Below are 11,875 nucleotides of genomic sequence, written 5' to 3'. Positions count from 1 at the left end.
CTGCAAACTGGATGGGACCCCAGTCTGTAGAGCTGGGTTTGACTAAGACCATGGATGAGAGTGTCTCAAACTGGAATTAGCCCTGATTTGATTTCTCAGGGCTAAGACCTAAAATGAATTATTCAGCAGTAGGCCCTCACTTTCCCCAACTGAGAATAAAGTAGGAATCCTATGTGCTAAGGTTATTTTTGTTTTAGGGATGAGATGAGAAAGATGAGGTCATGCACTCTGTAAATATCAGTTATCACTGTAATGTTGACAAAAGCTTCAGGAACATAAACAGAATGTGCAACCATGACAAAGGCAGCTCAGGACAAATCCCAGGGAAAATCAGATTACAAAGTGGGATCTCTATCTGCTTGAAGGGGACTTTCCACTACTGGGGTATCTGAATCTCCGTCCCCCACTTGTCTTTGTAAGTGGTTCCCTAGCACTGCTTGTACCAAGAGCCAGGGACGGAAAACAACAGCCTCAAGCCTGTACAGGGAGCACGGGGTGGTGAGAGGGGAGGTTCTATGGGTTCAAAACCTAAATCTAATCTGCCAGATACCTTCAAATACTAGCTAATAATTACTGGCTAATAATTTTATAGAGTGATGGAGGCTAGGCCAGACACACCTACTCCTTTTCAAACCATCATCACTACAGTTGTCTTTAAAACAACCCAATTCCTATAGCTAGTCTTCAGAAGACACATTTGTGATCTCATTATAACCTGATCCCATTTCTCCTGCATACATGGATCCCCACTAGGGCGACATGCCTGGAGACACTGCAGGGGCTTCACAGGAGGGGCTGACTTCTCTAAGTAGCTCCAAGGAAGTTAGCAACACCATGGTGCACCAGAGTCTTCTCCAGCTTGGATGGCAATAGCATCACTTCAGAGAAACTGTCCCCAATCTTCATGTTCAGCCATATCCTTTCCAAAGTGTGAGCTCAAGCCCTGCATGATACAGTGTGTGCCTGCACACACTGTCACCGTTCCTCTATAAAATTGACTGCAGACTCTGGTCACTTGTAACTCTGGTCAAAGCCCCTTTTCACATGTCACTGCTAGCCTAACAAAAGGGATTCACTTAGAAACCATTCATTATGGTTGAGATGAGAGTAATACAATGGGTAAGGTGCTTGCCTTGCGTGTGCCCAACCTGAGTTTAATTCCCAGCAGCCCATATGGCCCCCCCAAGCACCACCAGGAGTAATTCCTGACCACAGAGTCAAAAGTAACTCCTGAGTATTGTCAGATGTGACTCCACTTCCCCAAAAAAGGAAAGAAAAGAAACTATTCATTATGGTGGCATTTGAGTGCTTGGTCTGGAGGCAAGACTTTCCCACACAAGATTCTCGAGCACCCCTGTCAATCAATCAACAGATGGTGGCATGCAAGGGGCAGTTGGATTTCCTAGTTCTGAGACATTGGGACCCAGACCAAGGTAATTCTGGGCCTGTGCCACAATTCTCAGTGAGCGCTTGAAAAGAAAGAGGGTGTCTTGGCCTGATTATCAAGATGACAGGTTGTTAGGCACCATTGATTAAGATCCCTTTCCTGAGCAGGCAACTCTCAGTCATGCTCTGATTCACATGCACTCCCTGAGCTCCGTGGAACAGCTTCTCCACTTGGCCAAGTTCATCTTTGGCCCTCCACTCAGCATTCTTGATTCTCTTGCTCTCAAATCCCTAAACAAAGCTGACCTGGAGGGTATGGTGCCTCCAGCAGGTCAACCTATACCTGCTGGGCAAGTGCATCAGCAACCTTCAGGCTTCCTGTCACTGTCACTGTCACTGTCATTGTCCTCCCGTTGTTCACTGATTTGCTCGAGCAGGCCCAATAACATTGTGAGACTTGTTACTGTGTTTGGCATATCGAATATGTCACGAGGAGCTTGCCAGGCTTTGCCATGCCGGCAAGATACTCTCGGTAGCTTGCCGGGCTTCCTGATACCCCAAATTTGCCACTGTGCCTTTGGCTGGACCCAAACAACTTGGAACCAAGTTTACCAAGAAATTAAATGGCCAAAAGTTAGGTATGTGGGAGCCTCACACACAAACCACCTCCAGCTCAGCTATTTATTGGCCTTATTTCAGAGACCCATAAATAAATCTCAAAAGATTTCAAAAGCCTCAGTTAATCTCAGATCCGCACATGGCCGAGGAGACTAGGATAAACCAGAGGGAAGCGGGTCAGCCTGGAGACTGCCCAAGCAAAGCCTCCAGCATCCGCTTGCTTCCACAATCCAAAAAAACCACATACCTTCAGCTTGATTCCACCATCTCAAAATGGACCTCACCAAGATATAATCTGCTGAAAATTCAGGTATGTGGGTTTGTGACTGAAATCTTCAGGCTTTCTAGGAGTTGAGATGGGCTACCTTGTCCCACTTCCCAATACTTCCGGAAGAACTGACAGTCACCCACACGAACCAACTCCAGCACCACCAGGTAATCTCTCTCTACCAGCCTTGCTTCGAAGACCCATAAATAAATCTTGAAAGAGATCAAAAGCCACAGTTAATCTCAGACTTGCGCAAGACTAAACAGACTGGGGAAATTAGAGGAGGGCGGGTTGGGCTAGTGCCCCCAGCAACTGCTTCTTCCATAATCCAAAATCGCTGTCATACTCTCAGTTGACTCCACCATCTTAGGACTGACTTCACTGAGACATAATCTGCTGAAAATTCTGGTATGCGGGTTTTGCGACTGAAATCTCCAGGTTTTCTTGGGGTAGGGATAAGCTACTTCCCCCGCCTCCCTGTACTTTTAGAAGCCTCAGCAGTCACATCCACATCCCAAAGCTACCACCCAGTTAGAAAGTTACTCTAGTCTTACCGTCCCAGTAAAAATACTGAATGCTCTGAACGAACACCATGACCTCTTAGTACCTGTATCACAAACCATAATGCACAAAAGAAAAAGGAGAGAGAGAGAGAGTAAGAAGGAAAATGCCTCCCGTAGAGGGAGTCTGAGGGTGGTGTTGGTGGGGTGTTGGGGGATGGTGGGAGGGAAACAAGGGACATTGATGGTGGAAAATGGATACTGGTGGAGGGATAGGCGCTGGATCATTGTATGACCAAAACCCAATTATGAACAGCTTTTAATGGTCTATCTCTCAAATATTCGGGCTGGAGCGATAGCACAGCGGTAGGGTGTTTGCCTTGCACGCAGCCAACATGGCCGACCCGAGTTCGATTCCTCCGCCCTCTCGGAGAGCCCGGCAAGCTCCCCATGACGTATTCGATATGCCAGACACAGTAACAACAAAGTCTCCAGTGGAGACGTTACTGGGTCCGCTCGAGCAAATCTATGATCAACGGGAGGGCCTATAAAATATAGAGATAGAATATATGATAATATACAACACATAATATAATGTATTCTTTGTAGATATATAATACATAATTATGTTATAATATGTCATATGTTATGTTATAATATGTAATATGGAGCGATAGCACAGTGGGTAGAGCATTTCCTTTGCACATGGCCAACCCGGGTTTGATTCCTCCGTCCCCCTCAGAGAGCCCAGTAAGCTACCCAGAGTATCTCGCCCGCACAGCAGAGCCTGGCAAGCTCCCCGTGACGTATTCGATATGCCAGACACAGTAACAACAAAGTCTCCAGTGGAGACGTTACTGGGCCCGCTCGAGCAAATCGATGATCAACGGGAGGGCCTTTACCTTTACCTTTACCTTACTAAGGATAAAACAGCACTGACCATGCAAGTGGAAGCAAACTAAGTTAAAAAAAAAAAAAAAGCTGACCTTGATTTATCCCCAAAGAGAGAAGAGGTTGTCCACATGAAAAAACATGTTCTTAGACCTTGGATTCTTCAGTGGAAAAAGTTGATAGTGGAATAATCCAAGCTTCTCAGAAACATAAAGCCTGCACTAATCAATATTGAGAAAGTGATTATTTAATTTTGCCTTGAAACAAAATGACGTGTTGCACAGACTATCTAGAAATAATTATGTTTCTCCTTTTATAGGAAAAAGAGAGAAAAACTTTCTGAATACGATAAACATCTTCAACTTCAGCATTCTTTTATTGGAGGGTTGGGGCATACCCAGTGGTGCTCAGGGCTTACTCCCGACTCTATACTCAGGGGCCACTTCTGGTGGTGCTTGGGGGACCATATGTGGCAGCCCAAGTTTTGCATCCCTTAAATATCTTGTGCTTTGTCGGTCTTTGATCAAAGTCATATGTTTGCTTTCCTTGAATATTTACTTAATTTACTCAAACAATAATCTTGGTATGTTTTATTTAAAAATAGGACAGCAGATTGATTACACCATTTGTAGTTTAATGTAAGTTCAGTATTTTAACCATTTATTGTCCTACAGTGGTGGAATAGGGCTGCTAATCTACAGAATTGTGGAAACTTTCTGTTCGGTTAGGATCTGAGAAGGAGGCACAGAGCAGAGAACACTTAATACAGAAATATTTGCATCAAACAAAGAGCACTCTGTGTGGCCCAGGAGTGTTCTGCATGCTGTGTAGCAGGTCCAAAAAGCATGTTCCAGAAACAGAGCCTGGCAGGCCTGTAGGGAAGGTGCTGAGGGGACCATGTGAGCTGGTGGCTCCTGATAACCTGGAACTTTTTCCAGCTACATGCACAGCTCCCAGGAACACAGTCTTAAAAGGAAGACTCCTAAGTTTGAGGCCCGAATGCAGCTTCCTCTCTGAGAGTTATTTAAATTAAATCTTGTAACCCCACAGAAAATAGCTTGATGACAGTGCTCCAATGACAGAGCACCCCAGTCAGGAATGAACAGGACCCTGCAGGTATTCATGTTGGCACACGGAACATGCCCGATCAGCATTAGTAGGGTTCTGTTACCCTCATGGACTTCTGGAACCAGGCAAGTTGCCTAGAAGAGATGGGCATTTTCTAGGTATATAATAAAGTCTAAACATTAAATATTTTTGAAAATAAAAAATGTATTTCATCAACAAAAGACAAGAAGATTTTCATTCATAAGCTAGCGATAGCACAGGGGGTAGGGCGTTACACCCAGCTGACACAGCCGACCTGAGTTCGATTCCTCCTCCCCTCTCAGAGAGCCTGGCAAGCCACCGAGAGTATCTTGCCCACACGGCAAAGCCTGGCCAGTTACCTGTGACATATCTGATAGGCCAAACACAATCACAACAAGTCTCACCATGGACACGTAACTGGACCCGCTCGAACAAATCAATGAACAACGGGAGGACAGTGCTACAGAGCAGTTATATTGTATTTGTATCTATTATATATGTTATATTTGTATAAGTATAATTAATTTCCCTCAAATTATATGCAATTGTACATTTTAAAAATAAGACACCGGCTTCTACTTTACTTTAAATCGAAATCGAATTAAAATTGATTAAACATTCTTTTAAGAGAGATCGGCATCTCAGATCTCTTATTTCCTTGGTGTTTCAATGACATAGGATTGTCTGCTGCGGACTGCTCCTTAGAAGTTGCTTGTCAGTGGTTGGGAACAGGGGAATGATAGCACTATGATTTGCAGTTGTGTCGGTTCTCACGCATTTTGCCCCCAGGCAAGGAGAACTGACAGAGCACAGAGAAATGCCACCTTAAGAAGCAACGGTTCATTGTGCTCTCGGTTCTTCGTTTTCAACTTTAAATAAACTCCTGCACCTGGGACACCCTCTCCAGAGAACCCATCTGGCCATCACTGCCCAAGTTGCCTTTCTTCTGTTCCCACTGCACAGAGTCAAGTACGATTGATCTGTGCCTCTTCAGTATCTCCAGAAGTGCTTGGTGACCCTGAGCTGCCTGTCCTCTCTCTCTCCCCCCCACCCTCTCCCTCTCTCTCTCACTCCTTCGCCCTCTCTCCGTCCCCTCCTCTCCCTCTATCTCCCTCTTTCTCTCCAGCCCTCCTCCCTCTCTCCCGATTCCTGCCGAGGTCCATAGCAAAGTCACAGATATTTGGAGTAGTCTGTCTTCAATCACCTCCCTCTCCTAACTATCTTTATTGTGAGATTTGTGAGGACTGGGAGGTTTTTCCAGAACACATTAGGTCATATCTTCACAGAAGAACCACCCTATGTCTATCAAGCACAACATAAAGGGCGTATCAAGACCCTGGGCCAGACCAGATTCTGGTCACCTAGAGCCCCTGGCACACACCCGGGCTGTGCAATTGGTCTTTCCCTGGGAAACCTGAGCTCTGAAGTGGTTTCCCAACCCAGAGCACATGGATGTGGGCCAGGGCAGCAGGAACACCACCCTACGCTCCTGCCTTGAAGATGCAGGATGGCTCTCTTGTGGGAGAGAAAATATGAATTTACTAGAGAAATCGAATAAAGGCTTTCGCTTTTGGGTGTTGAGGCACATCAAAAAATGTTCAGGGCTTGCTCCTGGCTCTGGAGATCACTCCTGGTGGGGCTCAGGCTAGTGACAGGAATCAAACCTGGGTCAGCCTTGTGCAAGGCAAGCACCTGACCCCCTGGACTATCTCTCCAGCCCCTTTCTCTTCTTTTCTTAAGAGCTAGTTCATGAGACGGCACTTTTGTCTTCCTATTTTTCCTCAAAATTAGATACTTCCTATTTCCCTAGTGTTCCTGTAAGAATTTGTTCTTCCCTGCACTGAAGTCCCAAATTCTGTTTTGTGTTATCACAGTGGGGGAGCATATATTGGTGTGTTGGTTGTATTTCCTGTGCATGTATGTAGGCCTCTGTGTGTGTGTGTGTGTGTGTGTGTGTGTGTGTGTGTGTGTGTGTGTTTCATGACAGTTTCAAGTCCCTTGAGGGCTGGTCCTTGACTTAGCCTCTATATCTCCTCACTAGTACCAACATAATGTCATTCCCATAGTAAGTACTTAATAAATGTTTACTAAGTAAAGAAGCCCCCCAAAGCATCAGTTTCCTCTGGGCCCTGTGTAAGTCACAAGCTAACAGATGTGTACTGTGTGTTTCAGTGCAGTGGTTAGAGGACATCATTTTGCATTAAAAATTTCCTGTAGCATAGCTATTAGAAATCATTCTGGGGCAGTAATAACCAAAAAGCAATGTAAGAACATTTCATGTGAAATATTTTATTCATCTTTTTAAAAAATTAATCAGCAGTGGATGGGAATGATCTAATTTGACTGCTCTGATAGTTTCTGCTTCTCTTTCTGAAGCTGGGGAGGTTCAATGGCTTCCCAAGGGAGCACCATCTGGAACAGTCCTCAAGGTGGTTCCTGCTTCCTTCTGGCAAGCAGTGGGGCTCCACTCTCATGTGACACGAGTCGGGTCCAGGTGATCTGGGCAGCGTTGACAGAAACATCCATTTCCACCATCCTTTTCCGGCTGCGGAGAGTGCAGGTGTCCATTTTGTCACCCCTGTTTGTGGGACAGCCCCTGCCATAGGGGCTCCCGTGATTGCTCCATGTGGCTGGACTGCAGGATCCAAGCAAAAGTTCAGGGAGAGTGGATGAGAAAGGCAGCAAGAACCCCATTTGCAAAGCCTGGTGGGCCCCAGCAAAGAGAAGTTGTCTACCCAGGGCAGTGGAATGGATGGCCCACAAAGCTCTAAGCAGATCACATTTGAGATCCGTTTTGTCATTGTCATGGACAAGATAGCTTAGCAGCTGGTCTCAGGAGGAGTCCCTTTCATTTCCATCAGCACCACTAAGGAAACCCGTCTTGGGAACACGTGCTAGTTACATGACTGTTACAGCAAATCAGCACCGAGCAACTGGTGGGCACTGGGCACCACAGGGAACTGGGCCACCTGAGCACTGCTGGGGAGCACGTCCAACCTTTTTAGATAGACCATCACCCCCAATCAGGTTATCAACCCCCTATCCCCCCATACAGGTTATCCATCCCCCCTCTATATGCATCCCCTTGCCAGCATCCTGGCTCCAAGATCTCAGCAGTCACCTGACACCACCTCCAACCTCCACTCTCTTTCAAAGGCAAAAGCGCAATAGCAACCAAGAGAAAATCCCCAAAAGGCGAAATTCAAGGAGAGAAAAAGTCTAAAAGGGCAAAAGCCTCAGAAGTCACCTGAAGATCCTGAAGCAGCTGGTAGAGGTGGGCGTGGGGAACAGCAGTGGGCAGACAGGCCTTGGCACGGGAAATGTACTCTTCTTTGTCTCCTGCCCAAAAGGCCCCAGCCCAGTTCATTAGAAAAGGTGAAGGAAACCCTTTGGGAAGAATATTCACCAAAAAAGGGAAGGAAAACTCTGGAACCTAGAAAAACTCCACTTATACAGGCTGTCATTCTTCCCCTATAATCACCACCCCCACACAGGTTACCTTCCCCATTCATATAGATCATCACCCTCCATGCAGGTTATCTATCCTCCCATCCCATACAGGTTACTCATCCCTCCTCTATACAGGTTATGCACCTGGCCCACCTCTGCCCTCTGATTGGCTGTCCGCGGTAGGGCGTTTGCCTTGCACAGTAGCCAGCATGGCAGATTCAAGTTCGATTCCTCCGCCCCTCTTGGAGAGCCCGGCAAGCTACCGAGAGTATTCGATATGCCAAACACAGTAACAACAAAGTCTCCAATGGAGACGTTACTGGGCCCGCTCGAGCAAACCGATGATCAACGGGAGGGCCAATCTTATAAGAGGTTCAGATTCACTCCTAGCAGTACTTGGAAGGGATGCTGAGGATTGACTCCATGTTGGCTCTGGGCAAGGCAAGTGCCTTATCCACTGGGTGCTGGGTGACTCTGGAGGGAGTATAAGGTGTGATCACAGCTCAGCATCCTCACTCAGCCTCACCGACACACTGCAGTCTCATCCCCCTTGTGTGACTTCATGCACCATTTTATGAAGATGAATGAATTAGCATAGTAACAAGATCATTTAGAACAGCGGCTGGCAAATTTGGGAGTTTCAGTGAATCTCACTTATGCTCATTCTGCCTTTTCTATGATTATGTTTCAGAGAAAATGAGGCGGGAGGAACCAGATCATTAAAATCACCCTTTGAGCCCTCTCCCCGGCCCCAAATGTGTCCCCACTGTAAGTTGTATGGTTTAGGAGCCCACCTTAATCCTAAGAGACTCAACGAATAACATATGCAATAATTCTCTTCTGCGAAAAGTCACATTCTGAGGAGCTGGGAGGGGGGGTTAGGTCTTTAACATAGGAATTTGAACTGTGGGAACACATGTCAATCATAACACATTTATGGAAACTAAGGCAGGACTTGCTCTTATTCCCACTTTTGAAACAGAGAAACTGAGACTCGAGGCTGGGAAGATGGCTTAAAGGGCTGGGATGCATGTTTTGTACACACAAGGCCCTGAGTTTGATCCTTGACCCAAGCTCTGGCAGTTGCCACCTTGATGGCCCCCAGAGCCCCTGAAACCCCATATCCCCAGGTCCACACAGTGAACTGTCATGCTCACACTACCAGAAGGCACACCAAAATAAACCAAATCTCAAAGACATGAAGTCATGTGCCCCATCACGTGATACCCTGGCTCCCAAAGTTGAGCGGTGTGAGGCAAGTCTGCAGAGCTGGTGGTTGTGAGTGTGACTAGCTCTTCTCCCACACCTGAGTCAGAGAGGACAGCGATCTGTCGGGGCCTCTTTTAAGTCCCCTCCCACATACCCCATCCTGCAAAGTGTCCTTCTATTAGGTGGTCACTTGACCTCCAGGAGAACTGTTGGCTCAGACTGTTCCTTGTAAGTCTTTTGTTCTGTCCTGAGCCAGGCCGAGCTGGCACAATGCACCCATTCAAGTAGAAGAGTAAAAGATCTCGTGTCTCCCTTTCCGATCTATGGCACCAGTCTTGACCTCCCTGTGCCTTTCTTTAGTCCTGACTGTTGAGTAATTTTGGTGTGGGCATGGAGGAGGGCGGTGGGAGTTGCCGGCAGGGAGAGCAGTTCAGAGAAGCTGCCAGAAGCCTATGCACCCGTGGGGGAGGCAGAGATGCCTGCCAGAGGCCCTGGGCAGCCACACAGACGCGTGCCTTCATCTTGATTTGGTCTGAGTCAGCACTCAACTACAGGCACTGTGGCTCAGAGAACTTTGAAACCCCTGGGCAGACCCAATGCGTGACTCTCCCCGCCAACACCCCACCTGCAAGACAGGGTGTGAAAGAGCTGTCCCTGAAGACTAGCCCTAGTCCCAGCTCTGCCACTTCACCAGACCTGTGCACTCCTGGGAAATCTTGCTCTCCCTCTGGCTCCCTCACCTGTAAAAGGAAAGTGATAAATTTGTTTATCTCCTAAGGTGATGGCTTGGATAAATGAGATCGCCGGTAAGTGGTGCTTAGAACATGTCTACACTGGGATGTTAACTCTCAGGCAATGAGAGCAAGGCTTTTTTATGTGTTCATTTCCCCGGTGTCATTTGTTCTTCTGTTCCTTAAAGACTGGCAGGATGCAGAGCAATAGACTAAGAGTGCTGTTGTATAGATGGTGACGGAATTACAGGTGATCTGACTGTCTGGGTTGTGTGTATTTTCTAAACTTCCTATAATATATGCAACGCTGGGGATCAAACCCAGGGCTTCACCATGTAATAGGTCACCGATATATTGCTAGACTACATCCCCGAAGTGTACTTTTTAATTTTGTTTTGTTGGGTTATTTGGGGGAGTGGGGCATGGGGCAAGGACCACACCATCTTGTGCTTGGGGGTTGCTCCTGGTGGTATTCAGGGGACAAAGTGGTATCAGGGTTAGAACTAGGGTTGGCTCATGGGAAAGGGGGCATTCGCGGCTTGTCCTTCATGTCCTACCGAGGTCATGAGTTGCCCCCCACGAGCAGCTCTCTGGCACAGCCATGGCTCCAGAGGCACAAGGACTTAATGCAGAGCCCAGCATCTTGCGGCAGAAAAATGAATAGACTATGTGTTAATCCACGGTACCATGCCTCCCAGGGAGGGAAGGGGTGTAGCTCCCTTCTACCTTTTTCCCCCTGGGCAGCAAGATGGCGGCCACCTCGGAGCTTTTGGGAAAGCCAGGTATGAGCCAGTGGTGATGGGGCAACTGCAACCTCATGGGAAGGGGGCCATTCCTGACTCGTCCTTCACATCCTACCAAGGTCATGAGTTGCCCCCCACGAGTGACTCTCCGGCATGGCCATGGCTCCAGAGCCACAGAAACCAATCTCATAATTATCTGGCTCTTGGCAGAAATCCCTCCAGGTTTAATAAGTAAAATATCAGAAATCCAAATTCTCATGGCCACTATTTCGGCCACACGACATCATATGGTTCTCATAACCAGCTGTAGAAAAAAAAATATTTCACAATGCCTTTTCAGCAGTTCTGATTATTGGGTGTAAACTCTAAACAATAATGGTGCATCTTTTGTCGAAATAATGAATGTAATCAAAATAGATAGAGTGTCAACTAGAATTCATCTGCATCACAGGCATTGGGAGTGTTTGGAGCAGGGGTATATTGGGGTTCTTGGTGGTGAAAAATAAGAACTGGTGAAGGGAAAGATGTTTGATCATTGCATGACCGAGACTTAAACCTGAAAGCTTTGTAACTTTCCCCACAGTGATTCAATAAATAAATATTTTAAAAAATCAATGAGAAATACATGAAGAGATGGATAGAAAAGAAATAAAAGAAAATCACACTAAAAAAAAAAGAACTAGGGTTGGTCATATGCAGAGCAAGTGTCTTGGCCCCAGAACTATTTCTCCAGCCCATGTATAACTTTTTTTTAATTTTACTTTTTGGGTCACACCCGGCAATGCTCAGGGGTTACTCCTGGCTCATGCACTCAGGAATCACTCCTGGCGGTGCTCAGGGGACCATATGGGATGCTGGGAATCGAACCTGTGTCGGCCATGTTGGCTGCGTGCAAGGCAAATGCCCTACCCGCCGTGCTATCGCTCCAGCCTCCCATGTGTGACTTTTTAAAAGAGAAAACAAATTCCATTAAGGATCTATGGGCGCAGC

This window comes from Sorex fumeus, unplaced genomic scaffold (assembly GCF_029834395.1).
Source record: "Sorex fumeus unplaced genomic scaffold, SorFum_2.1 ptg000001l, whole genome shotgun sequence".
In the NCBI taxonomy this organism is placed as follows: Eukaryota; Metazoa; Chordata; class Mammalia; order Eulipotyphla; family Soricidae; genus Sorex; species Sorex fumeus.
This window is presented reverse-complemented; position numbering follows the sequence as displayed.